Source organism: Pongo pygmaeus, chromosome X (assembly GCF_028885625.2).
Source record: "Pongo pygmaeus isolate AG05252 chromosome X, NHGRI_mPonPyg2-v2.0_pri, whole genome shotgun sequence".
Lineage (NCBI taxonomy): Eukaryota > Metazoa > Chordata > Mammalia > Primates > Hominidae > Pongo > Pongo pygmaeus.
This window is the reverse complement of record NC_072396.2, coordinates 139,392,775-139,407,936: the sequence shown is the minus strand read 5'-3', so window position 1 is coordinate 139,407,936 and position 15,162 is coordinate 139,392,775. Positions and strand designations below refer to the sequence as shown.

At 45.2% G+C, this 15,162-nt stretch overlaps 1 long non-coding RNA gene and 1 pseudogene across 1 annotated transcript; one reads left to right on the top strand and one right to left on the bottom strand.

Annotated features, from left to right (window-relative positions):
• Nucleotides 1-1,176: 1,176 nt before the first annotated feature.
• Nucleotides 1,177-1,883, top strand: LOC129024205 (high mobility group protein B3-like; annotated as a pseudogene).
• Nucleotides 1,884-8,694: 6,811 nt separating this feature from the next.
• Nucleotides 8,695-12,524, bottom strand: LOC129025067 (uncharacterized). The gene is made up of 3 exons (XR_008497164.1): nt 12,418-12,524; nt 11,548-11,884; nt 8,695-9,215 (listed from the first exon to the last, which is right to left on the bottom strand). It is a non-coding gene; the product is annotated as an uncharacterized LOC129025067 (long non-coding RNA).
• Between the last annotated feature and the right edge of the window lie 2,638 nt (nt 12,525-15,162).

Genomic DNA, 15,162 nt, shown 5'->3' with positions numbered 1-15,162 from the left:
GGCAGAGTAAATGTGTAATAAATGGAAGCTATTAAAGTATTTTTATAAGATAATCTATTGCTATTATTAATGGTGGCTGAAGAGCAATTTCATATCCTTAAAACCACTAGCTCAGGAAACTGGTGCTCTGAAATAGGGAACTAGAAGATAAATTCTAGCCACAAATATTTGTTGAGATTCTAACTCATGCTAAGCTTTGAGGGAACAAAGAGAGAAAATGTGACCTATGCTCTCCAGGGACTCACAAATCTAGTTGTGGGGAGAATGGATGTATAGACAAAGAAAAAGTTAACCGTAATTTATGCTACAGGTAATAGATCAATTTACTCTGTGTATGAATGTCCAGGAGAGTTTTCATAGAGAAAGATGACCTCGGCTTTGAAATATGGGTAGGATTTAGACCGGCAGGAAACAGTGGGAAGAGCTTCTCAGGGAGAGGAAATGGCTAAGCAGAGATCCAGTGTCTGGAATATAACTGGGTGAAGTGGTCTGACTGAAACAAAGGGTTTGTTTCAGGAGACAGTAGGGGATAAGTATGGAGAGGAAGGTTAGGGAAGAACGTGAATCCCAGATAGAGAGTTGTGGACTATACCCTATAGGTATAGGTCCTTAAGGTAAAGGGGTGTGTGTGTGTGTGTGTGTGTGTGTGTGTGTGTGTGTGTGTGTGTGTGTGTGGTGTGATGGGATCCTCTTCAATGGAAAGCTATGTACATAATAGGGAAGGGGATCAAAGGTGCTAATTAATCACCTTCCCTATGGAATCTGAGCCAATAAAGACATATATACAGGAGGACCGGACATGGAGGCTCACGCCTGTAATCCCAGAACTTTGGGAGGCAGAGGTGGCCGGATCACGAGGTCAGGAGTTCGAAACCAGGCTGACCAACATGGTGAAACCCTGTCTTTACTAAAATACAAAAATTAGCCAGGCGTGGTGGCACACACCTGTAGTCCCAGCTATTCAGAAGGCTGAGGCAGGAGAATCGCTTGAATCCAGGAGGCGGAGGTTGCAGTGAGCTGAGATTGCACCACTGCACTCAAGCCTGGGCGACAAGTGAGAGACTCTGAAAAAAGAAAAGAAAGAAAGAAAGAGAGAGAGAGAGAAAGAAAGGAAGGAAAGGAAGGAAAGGAAAGAAAGGAAAGAAAAGAAAGAAAAGAAGGAGGAGGTAGCTCTCCTGGACACAGCTAGCATGAGGCTGGGGAGCGCAGAGCTGCGTATCATGCCCTGCGCTGCCCAGACTAGTGAACAATACAGTCAGGATGGCTAAAGGTGACCCCAAGAAACCAAATGGCAAGATGTCTGCTTATGCCTTCTTTGTGCAGACATGCAGAGAAGAACGTAAGAAGAAATACCAAGAGGTCCCTGTCAATTTTGCAGAATTTTCCAAGAAGTGCTCCAAGAGGTGGAAGACAATGTCCGGGAAAGAAAAGTCTAAATTTGATGAACTGGCAAAGGCGGATGAAGTACGCTATGATTGGGAAATGAAGGATTATGGACCAGCTAAGGGAGGCAAGAAGAAGAAGGATTCTAATACCTTTAAAAGGCCACCATCTGGATTCTTCCTGTTCTGTTCAGAATTCCACCCCAAGATAAAATCCACAAACCCTGGCATCTCTATTGGAGACATGGCAAAAAAGCTGGGTGAGATAACTTAAATGACAGTGAAAAGCGGCCTTACATCACTAAGGCGGCAAAACTGAAGGAGGAGTATGAGAAGGATGTTGCTGAGTATAAGTTGAAAGGAAAGTTTGATGGCGCAAAGAGTCCTGCTGAAGTTGCCCAGATAAAGGTGGAAGAGGAAGATGAAGAAGACGAGGAGGAAGAAGAGGAGGAGGAGGACGAGGAGGATGAATTTAAAAACTGTTTATCTGTCTCCTTGTGAATACCTTAGAGTAGGGGAGTGCCATAATTTTTTGGTTTTGTTTTTGTTTTATTTTTGAGACGGAGTCTCACTCTTTCACCCAAGCTGGAATGCAGTGGCACTATCTCGGCTCGCTGCAACCTCTGCCTCCCAGGTTCAAGCAATTCTCCTGCCTCAGCCTCCCGAGTAGCTGGGGATTACAAGCATGAGCCACCATGCCTGGTTAATTTTTGTATTTTTAGTAGAGACGGGGTTTCACCACGTTGGCCAGGGTGGTCTTGAACTCCTGACCTCAGGTGATCTGCCTGCCTCGGCCTCCCAAAGTGGAGGATTACAGGCGCTGCCTGGAGCACAGTAATTGACACATCTCTTATTTGAGAAGTGTCTGTTGCCCTCATTAGGCTTAAATGCAAAATTTAATCACGATCATATTGTAGTCTCTCAAAGTGCTCTAGAGATTGTCATTGGTTTACATGATGTGGCCATGGGTGTCTAGAGCACCCTGAAACTGTATCAAAGTTGTACATATTTCCAAACATTTTTAAAATGAAAAAGTACTCTGCTGTTCTCCTCACTTTGCTGTTGGTGTGGGAAGGCACTTAATGACGTTTTTGGCTTTTTTTTTTCGTAAGGTGGTGTTAACTATATGGTTATTGGTTAGAAATCCTGAGTTGTCAACTGTATATATCTATAGTTTGTAAAAAGAACAAAACACCCAAGAAAAACTCTTGATGCTCCTTGCTTGGTGTTGAGGCTGTGGGGAAGATGCCTTTTGGAGGGGCCATAGCGCAGGGCATGCAGTGTAAGGCTGGACCTGTTGACTCTGCAGGGGGCATCCATTTAGCTTCAGGTTGTCTTGTTTCTGTATATATTGACATAGCATTCTGCTGCCATCTTAGCTGTGAACAAAGTGGGGTCAGCTGGCATGAGAAGTTTTTGGGTTTTTTTGTGTGTGTGGTAGTTTTTAAACTGTTTGCTTTAAAACAAACTATAGAACTCTTCGTTGTCAGCAAAGCAAAGAGCCACTGCATCAATGAAAGTTCAAGAACCTTCTGTACTCAAACACGATTTGCAACATTCTGTTATCCTTTTGTATGTTTAGAATGCTGAAATGTTTTTGAAGTTAAATAAACAGTATCACATTTTTTTTTTAAAAAAAGAAATATATACAGAATGAGATGGGAGTTAAAGTATGAGCTTTGCTAATATTAATGCTGTATTGGAGAACATAGAAGAGCCCCAAGGCCAGAATGGACTTCCTACTTCTTCCTCCTAATTTAGACAGAATTAGCCATCCAGCCACAGGCAGCAGAAGCCATGACCTGGCCACAGAAGCAGGAAACAAAATATTTGCCATTTGTACAGACAAATGGAGCAAGAGGTCAGATCATTTATTTGCAGTGACCTTGAACATATTAACCTGGCCCAGAATTGGGACCAATGAAAAGCAGACCATCATAAGTATTAGTTACTCCTCCTCCTGTGGGGAGAAGCAAATAAAGGGTGGAGAGGAAGTAGAAATGTGCCTCCTAGGCTGGGCGTGGTGGCTTACGCCTGTAATCCCGGCACTTTGAGAGGCCAAGGCAGGTGGATTACCTAAAGTCGGGAGTTCAAGACCAGCCTGGCCAACATGGTGAATCTCCATCTCTACTAAAAATGCAAAATTAGCCGGACATGGTGGTGGGTGCCTGTAATCCCAGCTACTCGGGAGGCTGAGACAGAAGAATCACTTGAGCCCAGGAGACAGAGGTTGCAGCGAGCTGAAATCACACTACTGGACTCTAGCCTGGGTGACAGAGCAAGACTCTGTCTCAAAAAATAAATAATAAAATTAAATTAAAATAAAAAAAGAAATGTGCCTCCTAAAGAGTACTGAAGTCACCTCTCCTCTATGGAAACATGAGTACTGGAGTAAGAGTCTCTCTCACCTAAAGCAATGGACCCTCTTCAAAGAAAAACAACAAGTTTGAATAGAATTTTAGGATGTTAATGGACTCCCTAGGAGTTCATGGACTCAAGTATAAAGATCACTGATGTAGACAATAAGTCAACTTTTTTTAAGTAGGAAAATGAACTAGCAGATTTATTCATGGCAGTCCAAAATTGGAAGCAACCAAAATGTCTTTCACTTTTTAAATGGTGAAACAAACCATGGTACACACATACCATGGAATATTACTCAGCAATAAAAAAGGAAAGAACTTTTGGCATATAAAACAACCCAAATTACTCTCCAGGGAATTACGCTGAGTGAAAAAAAGGCAATCTCAAAAGGTTACATACTGTACAATTCCATTTATATAATAGTCCTGAAATGACAAATTATAGAGATGGAGAACAGGGTTGTGGTTGCCAGGGCTCAAGGATGTTGGAGAAGGGAGGGGGATGCCTGTTGCTTTAAAAGGTTAGCACAATCAGCCAGCACGTTGGCTCATGCTTGTAATGCCAGCCCTTTGGGAGGCTGAGGAGTTCGAGACCAGCCTGGGCAACATGGTGAAACTGCATCTCTACAAAAAATACAAAAATTACCTAAGCGTGGTGGTGTGCATCTGTAGTCCCAGCTGCTTGGGAGGCTGATGCTGGAGAATCGCTTGAGCCCAGGAGGCAGAGGTTGCAGTAAACTGAGATCATGCCACTGCACTCCAGCCTGGACGACAGAGTGAGACCCTGTCTCAAAAAAAAAAAAAAAAAAAGTTACCACAAGGGATCTTTGTGATGGAACTGTTCTGTCTCATGACTGCGGTGGTGGTCACGTGTATCTACATGTGATAAAACTGCATAGGACTAAATACACACGCACACACACACACATAAAACTGATGAAATCAAATAAGCTCAATGGATTGTACCAATGTCAATTTCCTGGTTGTGACAGTGTCCTGTAGTGACACAAGATGTGACCAGGGGGGTAATTTGGGTGAAGGATATATGGGATCTCTCTGTTTCATTTCTTACAACTGCATGTGAATCTACAATTAAATTAAAAAGGTGTTTGTTTTTGTTTTTGAGACATGGTCTCACTCTGTCACCCAGGCTGGAGTACAGTGGCGTGATAATCTTTATTTTTTTAACATTTTTTTTTAAAAGTTTTTTGGCACCAGGCACAGTGGCTTATGCCTGTAATCCCAGCACTTTGGGTGGCTGAGGCAGACAGATCACTTGAGGTTAGGAGTTCGAGGCCAGCCTGGCCAACATGGTGAAATCCCGTCTCTACTAAAAATACAAAAGTTAGCTGGGAGCAGTGGCGGGTGCTGGTAATCCCAGCTACTCAGGAGGCTGAGGCAGGAGTATCACTTGAACCCGGGAGGCAGAGGTCACAGTGAGCCGAGATTGTGCCATTATACTCCAGCCTGGGTGACAGAACTAGACTCTGTCTCAAAATAATAATAATAATAATAATAATAAACAAATAAGGTTTTTGGAGAGATGAGGTCTCGCCATGTTCCCCAGGCTCGTCTCAAACTTTTGGCCTCAAGCAATCCTCCTGCCTCTGCCTCCTGGAGTACTGGGATTACAGGTGTAAGCCACCGTGCCCAGCCTGCAACCCATTTTTTATTGACAGTTTTACCGTAATCAATACCCTTTAGGGTTAAAAACAGTAATTCTCTTCTCATTTAATTAATAAAACTGTAGGTGGATCTATATGGAATTATATAGAAAATATATATCTATAAGAGGTGTTCTTTATTTCTCTTTGGTTTCTTAACACAAAAGACATGCATTCTCTAAATAAAAAGAAATAAGATTTTCTGGGAAACAGCAAATTGGGACCAGGCACGGTGGCTCATGCCTGTAATCCCAGCACTTTGGGAGGCCGAGGTGAGTAGATCACCTGAGATCAGGAGTTCAAGACCAGCCTGGCCAACATGGTGAAACCCTGTCTCTACTAAAAATACAAAAAAAAAAGAAAAAAAGAAAAGAAAAGAAAAATAGCTGGATGTGGTGGCAGGAGCCTGTAATCCCAGCTACTGGAGAGGCCGAGGCAGAAGAATCACTTGAAGCCGGGAGGCGAGGGTTGCAGTGAGCCAAGATCGTGCAATTGCTCTCCAGCCTGGGCGACAAGAGCAAAACTCCGTCTCAAAAAAAAAAGAGTGTGAGAATATTGGTGTTTGCTCACTTGTGCTCAAAGCCCATCTCAAAGCACTGGCTTCATCTCACTTGGAAACATTGACCTCAGAAGTTACACCGACATAGCAGTGTAACTTCTACACCAAGAGGTAAGAGTGGACTCAAGAAGGTCACTACAAGAGCAGCATACTGGTTGGGCAGGGTGGCTTATTCCTGTAATCCCAGCACTTTGGGAGGGTCACCTGAGGTCATGTTGGCCATTCTGGCCAACATGGCGAAACCCCATCTCTACTAAAAATACAAAAATTAGCCCGGCATGGTGGTAGTCGCCTGTAATCCCAGCTACGCTGGAGGCTGAGGCAGGGAGAATTGCTTGAACCTGGGAGGTGGAGGTTGCAGTGAGCTGAGATCATGCCATTGCTCTCCAGCCTGGGCAACAGAGTGAGACTCCATCTCCAAAAAAAAAAAAAAAAAAAGAAAAAAAAGCAGCATACTGTGGGAAACTGAAAACTGATCTTCCCCAATGGCAAAATCTAGGCTAGCCTCCTAAGGACCAAGCAAAGCCCACTTCACAATCCAGGCTTGTCAGTACTACTTTAAATTCGCAAAAGTAAGGGGCTTATGATAATAAGATGAGCACTGATACGGTCCTAACAGGAAACGCAGACCACAATCTCCTTCTGAGTCTACCTCTGTAGGCAAACCAGGAGGGAGGGAGAAATGCTGGAGCTCCACCATGAGCCATATTGAATATCAGATTGTTAAGTCTTTTAAAATGAAAACATCATTTCTAAGTGCCTGTAGCAGAGGCCCAGCTCCTGAGTTGCAGATGAGAAAAAAAAAAAAACACTTCCCTCTGAATACATGGCAATTGCCTGATGGTCTTGGGATCCCGGAGATGCCCTAAGCACCACATTGTGCTTTTCTTAGCAGGCTTCCAAGCCAGCGCAGGTAGATAGCAAAGAACAGGAAAACAACCAGGTGGAGATTGAGAACCCTAAGGAATTGTATCATCTTTTAGCCTCTACTGGAAGAATTTTAGACGACCAGATTTTGGCAGCAGCAGCTGAAAGCCCCACAGCCCAGAGCACTGGTAATAGAAAATGTGCACCTCTTTGGGTCTCACTGTGCTACATTAAGGTCCCATACAGGGAGAAAGAGAAAGTAGCATGGAATCTCTTCAAGAGGTCATTTGTCAAGATTAGAAGAAGAAACATAAAATTTGTTCTTTGCAGCAGCAAGAGATTGTTTCAACCTTCAGTTCTTCTTGTTATAAAGCCACCTTTGCTTGAATGTAAAGGTCCATCTTCTTGCTGGTCAGCCGGCCAAGGACTGAAAGCATGCTACACCACTGGAATTGGTGAATGGAAGCAGGAACAGTGAAATAGCAGGCAGACAAGGTCACCAGACAAAGCCAGCCCGTGGCTGGTTAGAAGAAGCAAGCCCTGGCTGGGCGCAGTGGCTCAAGCCTGTAATCCTAACACTTTGGGAGGCTGAGGCGGGCAGATCATGAGGTCAGGAGATCGAGAACACCCTTGGCCAACATGGTGAAACCCCATCTCTACTAAAAATACAAAAATTAGCTGGGCATGGTAGTGCATGCCTGTAATCCCAGCTACTAGGGAGGCTGAGGCAGGAGAATCACTTGAACCAGGGAGTTGGAGGTTACAGTGAGCTGAGATTGCCACTGCACTGCAGCCTGGGCAACAATGCGAGACTCCCTCTCAGGAAAAAAAAAAAAGAAGAAGAAGAAGAAGAAGCAATCCCTTGCTTAGGTTCTAGAGGTACAGAAGGTCAATGTGCCACAGAAGCATCACAATTGAGAAGAATCATCCAAGAGCGATAGACAGGCAAGTGAGAATCTGGCCAGTCCTGCTGTTTCCTGCTAGTCAAAAAAGGAAGAAGTGTAACTGACCGTGAGGAATCTGAATGAGTATCACAGGAACATCTGGGGCCTTCAGCAACAGCTGAGAGTTCCCACCTAGAAGAGTGGCAGTAATTTGGCCGGTTTGCTAAGCCTGTGATTTAAAAAGTCCTCTAACAGTGAGTTTGAAGACAAACCCCATGAGCACCTTACTACAGGACCAGTTGAGAATGTATTGATTCCAGACATGTAAGGCCTCAGGACTCTGGGATCCGAATCTGCAAGTGGATACTGCTTTTCTCTTGGTTGATGGTTTTCCATTTAAACACACACACACACACACACACACATACATATTTTTTAAGTTCTGGGGTACATGTGCAGGGCATGCAGGTTTGTTACATAGGTAAACGTGTGTCTTGGTGGTTTGCTGCACCTATCAACCCATCACCTAGGTATTAAGTCCCACACGCATTAGCTATTTATCCTGATGCTCTCCCTCCCCCTGCCACCCCAGCAGGCCCCAGTGCGTGTTGTTCCCTTCCTTGTGTCCATGTGTTCTTACTGTTCAGCTTCCATTTATAAGTGAGAACATGCAGTGTTTGGTTTTCTGTTCCTGCATTAGTTTGCTGAGGATAATGGCTTTCAGCTCCATCCATGTCCCTGCAAAGGACATGATCTCATTCCTTTTTATGGCTGCATAGTGTTCCATGGTGTAAATGTGCCACATTTTCTTTATCCAGTCTATCATTGATGGGCATTTGGGTTGATTCCATGTCTTTGCTATTGTAAACACATAAATTTATTTGCCCCTAGTGTCCTTTATATTTTTTCTTCCTGCAAAATATGTTAATGTTAAAAAAGAAAAAAAAATTCTTTTCAGTTTATTTCAAGTGTTTCTTTGTTTAAATGTCCTTCAGTTTATTTCAAGTATCTTTTTTTTTTTTCCAGTTTCTCCTGGACAAGATGAAAAAGACGTTACTAAAAACGCAAAATTAGGCATGAGAAAAACTTCTGTTCCCCCTCCTTACCCAGTGATAAGGGAATTCTTCATGCCCTATAATGGAAGAAGGAACAGGCTTGTGAACAGCCGGTACATTGCTGTAGCTGCATCATCACAGGCAGTAAGAACATTTGGAGTGTGTCCTTTCTCTCCCAGCTACACTGCACAGTTTCCAACAGTCTTGGCCACTGCAACCTCATCATGGCAAATTGGCCACAACATGGCTGGAGAACAAGCAGGCGAGAAGAAGTGTCAGATGGAAGGCCTTCTGCAAATGGGCAGCCTGCAGAACTGTGATGGGTAGGAGCCAGGCTTGGATGGAGGCTGTGTCTGTGTGGACCAGCAAAGCAGTTCCATGTCACCAGGTGCAGGACTAGAGGGGCTTCTGTCCTGTGCTGTGCATCTTGATGACCTAGGCCTGAAGGTCACAAGGGCAGCACAGTGAGGACTTAAGCACCTGGAAAAATCAACATCCAGCGAGCTCACGTTTCACAACATCTTCTGGTCCACCAACTCTCCAAAGAGGAATTGTCCTTGGAAGAACGCACTTAACATTTGTTCAAAATTTTTTTTTGTCAGGGGAGGCAGACAGAGTCTCACTCTGTCACCCAGACTGGAGTGCAGTGGCACAATCTCGGCTCACTGCAACCTCCACGCCCCAGGCACAAGTGACCCTTCTACCTTAGCCTCCCAAGTAGCTGGGACTACAGGCATACAACATCGTGCCCGGCTAATTTTTGTATTTTTAGTGGAGACAGGGTTTTGCCATGTTGCCCAGGCTGGTCTCGAACTCGTGACCTCAAGTGATCCACCTGCCTCAGCCTCCCAAAGTACTGGGATTACAGGTGTGAGCCACCGAGCCTGGCCAAAAGAGATTTATTATTATTTTTTTCTCTGGGTGGTAGAAATGCCAGTGGTTTTATTTCCTTTTTACTGATACACATTTTCTGCAGTGGTACAGTATTAATTGTGTTAAAAAAAAAAACATAAGAAATGATAAAAGGTGTTTTTCAAAGGACCCCAGTCCCATTTCCAAGGCCGATAATGGGACTGGGGTCCTTTGAAAAACACCATCAATCATTTCTTTTTTTTTTTCTTTCTTTCTTTTTTATTATACTTTAAGTTATGGGGTACGTGTGCAGAACGTGCAGTTTTGTTACATAGGTATACACGTGCCATGGTTGTTTGCTGCACCCATCAACCCGTCACCTACATTAGGTATTTCTCCTAATGTTATCCCTCCCCTAGCTCCTCACCCCCCGACAGGCCCCAGTGTGTGATATTCCCCTCCCTGTTTCCATGTGTTCTCATTGTTCAACTCCCACTTATAAGTGAGAACATGCAGTGTTTGGTTTTCTGTTCTTGTGATAGTTTGCTGAGAATGATAGTTGCCAGCTTCATCCATGTCCCTACAAAGAACATGAACTTATCCTTTTTTATGGTTGCATAGTATTCTATGGTGTATATGTGCCACATTTTCTTTATCCAGTCTATCATTGATGGGCATTTGGGTTGGTTCCATTTGGGACCCACTTGAGGAGGCAGTCTGACCCTTAGCAGAGCTCGAATGCTGTGCTGGGAGGTCTGCTGCTGTCTTTCAGAGCTGTCAGGCAGGGACCTTTAAGTCTGCTGAAGCTTCGCCCACAGCCACCCCTTTCCCTAGGTGCTCTGTCCCAGGGAGATGGGAGTTTTACCTGTAAGTCCCTGACTGGGGCTACTGCCTTTTTTTTCAGAGATGCCCCGCCCAGAGAAGAGAAATCTGGCAGTCTGACCACAGCAGCCTTGCTAAGCTGCAGTGGGCTCCACCCAGTTCGAACTTCCCAGTGGCTTTGTTTACACTGTGAGTGTAAAACCGGTCTACTCAAGCCTCAGCAATGGTGGACGCCCTTCCCCCCACCAAACTCCAGCATCCCAGGTCGATCTCAGACTGCTGCTGTACTGGCAGCGAGAATTTCAAGCCGGTGGATCTTAGTTTGCTGGGCTCCATGGGGTGGGACCCGCTCAGCCAGACCACTTGGCTCCCTGGCTTCTGCACCCCTTTTCCAGGGGAGTGAATGGTTCTGTCTCACTGGTGCTCCAGATGCCGCTGGGGTATGGAAAAAAAAGAACTCCTGCAGGCCAGGCGTGGTGGCTCACCCCTGTAATTCCAGCACTTTGGGAGGCCGAGGCGGGCAGATCACAAGGTCAGGAGATCGAGACCATCCTGGCTAACACGGTGAAACCCCGTCTCTACTAAAAATACAAAAAATTAGCTGGGCGTGGTGGTGGGCACCTGTAGTCCCAGCTACTTGGGAGGCTGAGGCAGGAGAATGGCGTGAACCCAGGAGGCGGAGCTTGCAGTGAGCCAAGATTGCACCACTGCAATCCAGCCTGGGCGACAGAGCGAGACTCCGTCTCAAGAAAAAAAAAAAAAAAAAAAACTCCTGCAGCTAGTTGGGTGTCTGCCCAAATGGCCGCCCAGTTTTGTGCTTGAAACCCAGGGCCCTGGTGGGGTGGGCACCGGAGGGATTCTCCTGGTATGTGGGTTGTGAAGACTATGGGACAAGCGCAGTATCTGTGCTGGAGTTCCTCAGGCTCAGTCTCTCATGGCTTCCCTTGGGTAGGGTGAAAATTCCCCCACCCCTTACACTTCCCGGGTGAGGCAACGCCCCACCCTGCTTCGGCTCGCTCTCCATGGGCTCTACCCACTGTCCAACCAGTCCCAATGAGATGAACCAGGTACCTCAGTTGGAAATGCAGAAATCACCCACCTTCTATGACGATCTAGCTGGGAGCTACAGGCCGGAATTGTTCCTGTTCGGCCATCTTGCCAGCAATCGAGATTTATTTTTATAATGAATTGGTTCACACAATTATGGGGTCTGACAAGTTGAAAGATCTGCAGGGTGAGTAGACAACCTGGAGGCCCAGGAGAGCTGATAATTTAGTTCCAGTCCAAGGGCCCACAGGCTGGAGACCCAGGGAGAGCCAATGTTTCAGGCCAAAGGCAGAAAAAAAGTCAATGTCCCAGATTGAAGATCATCACGCAGGAAGAATTCTCTCTTACTCAGGGAAGGGTCAGCTTTTTTGTTCTATTCAGGCTTTCAACTGTTGGATGAGGCCCACTCACATTAGAAAGGGCAATCTGCTTTACTCAGCCTACTGATTTAGATATTATTCTCATGCAGGGACACCCTACAGGCTGGGTGCAGTAGCTCACACCTGTAATCCCAGGGCTATGTGAGGCTGAGGCAGGAGGATCACTTGAGCCCAGGAATTCGAGACCAGCCTGAGCAACAGAGCAAGACCCTGTCTCTACAAAAAAAAAAATTAAAATAAATTAGCCAGAGGGGTTGGCATGCACCTGTAGTTCTAGATACTTGGGAGGCTGAAATGGGAGGATTGTTTGCACCTGGGAGGCTGAGGCTGCAGTAAGCTATAGTCATGCTACAGCACTCCAGTCTAGGCAACAGAGCAAGAGCAAGACCCTATCTCTATATTAAAACACACACACACACACACACACACACCTACCTTTACAGACACACCTAGAATAATGCTTGACCAAATCCTCTTGACTCTATGGCCCAGTCAATTGACACATAAAGCTATCACCTAAAAATGATTTGAACATCACTGACCTAGTGATGAGAAATGTGAAGCCAGAGAGAGGAAGGTCTTTGATCTTCAAATCTTCCTTATTGAATTTATTTTGCTGGTTGAGTTTAGATGCCAGCCTTCATTCCCTTGTGGAGGCTGCACAAGAGAATCAGTTTCCTGGCTTTGTCTAGCTTCTAGAGGTCACCACATGACTAATGACTGACCCACTTTCTCTATCTTCAAAGGCATAGGTTGAGCGTTTCTCATATCAAATCACTCTGACACAAATTTCCCTGCCTCCCTTGTTTATTTATAAGGATCCTTATGATTATATTGGGCCCACCTGGATAATCCAGGCTAATTGCTCCATCTCAAAGTCAGCTGATTAGCAACCTTAATTCCACCTACAAACAATTCTTCAGTTAACAAAAAAAACAAACTCTAAAATATTTTAAAGAGACTTATTCTAAGCCAACATGAGTGATTGGGGCCCAGGAAGAAACACAAATCCAAGAAGCCTTGAGTAAGTGGTCGTGATGCAGTTAGGTCACAACTCCGCTTCTTATATTTCAGGGAAGTAGAAGTTACAGGCAAAGTCGTAAATCAATACATAGAGTTTATACATTGGTTTGGCCAAAAAAAGCTGGATATTTTGAAGTGGGGGTTTACAGGTCATAGGTGGCCTCCGAGATTCTTTAACTTGCAGTTGGTTAAAGGAGTAAAGCTCTGTCTAAAACTTGGGAGTCAACAGAAAGGAATGTTTTAAGATAAGGATGCTATGTCACAAGATCAATGACCGGCAACTGCAATTTAACCTTTGACTTGCATAGCCTTAGGTCTTGTTTATAATTGGGTATCTTAGTCATAAAGAGTCTGTTTTGTCAGTGTTATGATCTCTATTTTAACCTTAATGCTGGTCAGTTGTTGTGCCTAAGCTCCAAAGGGGTGGGGGTATAACGAGGCATGTTCAGTCTCACTTCTTGTCATGGCCAGGAATTCAGTCTTTAAGGTTTTTGTGAGAGGTCCCCTTGGCCAAGAGGGAGTCCCTTCAGTCGGTGGAGGGACTTTGGATTCTTTTAGCTTACACCTCCTTGCCATGTAATATATTCACAGATGCTGGGAGTTACAAAATGGGTATCTTTGGGGCTCCATTATTCTGCTTGCCACAATATTCATGCCAGGGACATCTGAAAGAGCCTCTCCCTTCACACTACTGACCTGTTTCCAGAGTGACATTGGCTCCCTGGCTCAGGGCCATTTTCTGGCATCTGGGCCCTTCTACAATAGAGCCTTCTGGTAACAGAGCCTTCCCTACTTAGCCAGTGTTATCTTCTCAGAATTTCTTCTTTTATTGGTTTTCTTGCCTAGAAAGTGGTCCTTGCAGCCAGGTGTGGTGGCTCACGCCTATAATCCCAGCACTTTGGGAGGCTGAGTCGGGTCGATCACGTAAGGTGAGGAGTTCGAGACCAGCCTGGCCAACATGGCAAAACCCCGTCTTTACTAAAAATACAAAAACTTAGCCGGGCATGGTGGCAGACACCTGTGATCCCAGCTACTTGGGAGGCTGAGGCAGGAGAATTGTTTGAACCCAAGAGGCAGAGGTTGCAGTGAGCTGAGATAGTGCCATTGCGCTCCAGCCTGGGCAACAGAGTAAGACTCTGTCAAAAAAAAAAAAAAAGAAAGGAAGGAAGAAAGGAAGAAAGCAAGTAAGAAAGAGAAAGTGGTCCTTGCTTTTTGGGCTCAGATTATAGAACCAACCAACCCACCTGAGGTCAGCTTCTCATTATTGAATGGCACATTGAACTTCTAAATAGCTTTTATACACTTCAGGGCCTTTGCAATTACTATTCCCTCTGCTTGGAATGCTCTTCCCCCAGACTTTCTTTTTTTTCTTTTTTCTTTTTTTTTTTTTTTTTTTTGAGACAGAGTCTCGCTTTGTAACCCAGGCTGGAGTGCAGTGGCATGATGGCTCACTGCAAGCTCCGCCTCCCAGGTTCACGCCATTCTGCTGCCTCAGCCTCCCGAGTAGCTGGGACTACAGGTGCCCGCCATGATGCCCAGCTAATTTTTTGTATTTTTAGTAGAGATGGGGTTTCACCGTGTTAGCCAGGATGATCTCGATCTCCTGATCTCGTGATCCGTCCGCCTCGGCCTTCCAAAGTGCTGGGACTACAGGCGTGAGCCACCGCGCCCGGCCTCTTTTCTTTTTTTTTAATTTTCATTTTTTAGAGACAGGGTCTGATATGGTTAGGTTTTGTGTCTCCACCCAAATCTCATCTTGAATTGTAATCCTCATAATCCCCACATGCCAAAGGAGAGACCAAGTGGAGGTAATTGGATCATGGGAGTGGTTTCCCCCATGCTGTTCTCGTGATAGTGAGTGAGTCTCTCGAGATCTGATGGTTTTATAAGGGGCTCTTCCCCCTTCACTCAGCACTTCTCCTTCCTGCTGCCTTGTGAAGAAGGTGCCTTGCTTCCCCTCTGCCTTCCACCATGATTTTAAGTTTCCTGAGACCTCCCCAGCCATGCTGAACTGTGAGTCAAACCTCTTTTCTTTATAAATTATCTAGTCTTGGGCATAGCAGTGTGAAAACTGACTAATACAGGGTCTCACTCTGACCCCAGGCTGGAACGCGGTGGCCAGATCATGGCCCAATGCAGCCACAACCTTCTAGGCTCAAGCGATCCTCCTGCCTCAGCCTCCCGAATAGCTGGGATTACAGGCATGTGCCACCACACCCGGCTAATTTTTTATTTTTTGTAGAGACAGGGTCTCACTATGTTGC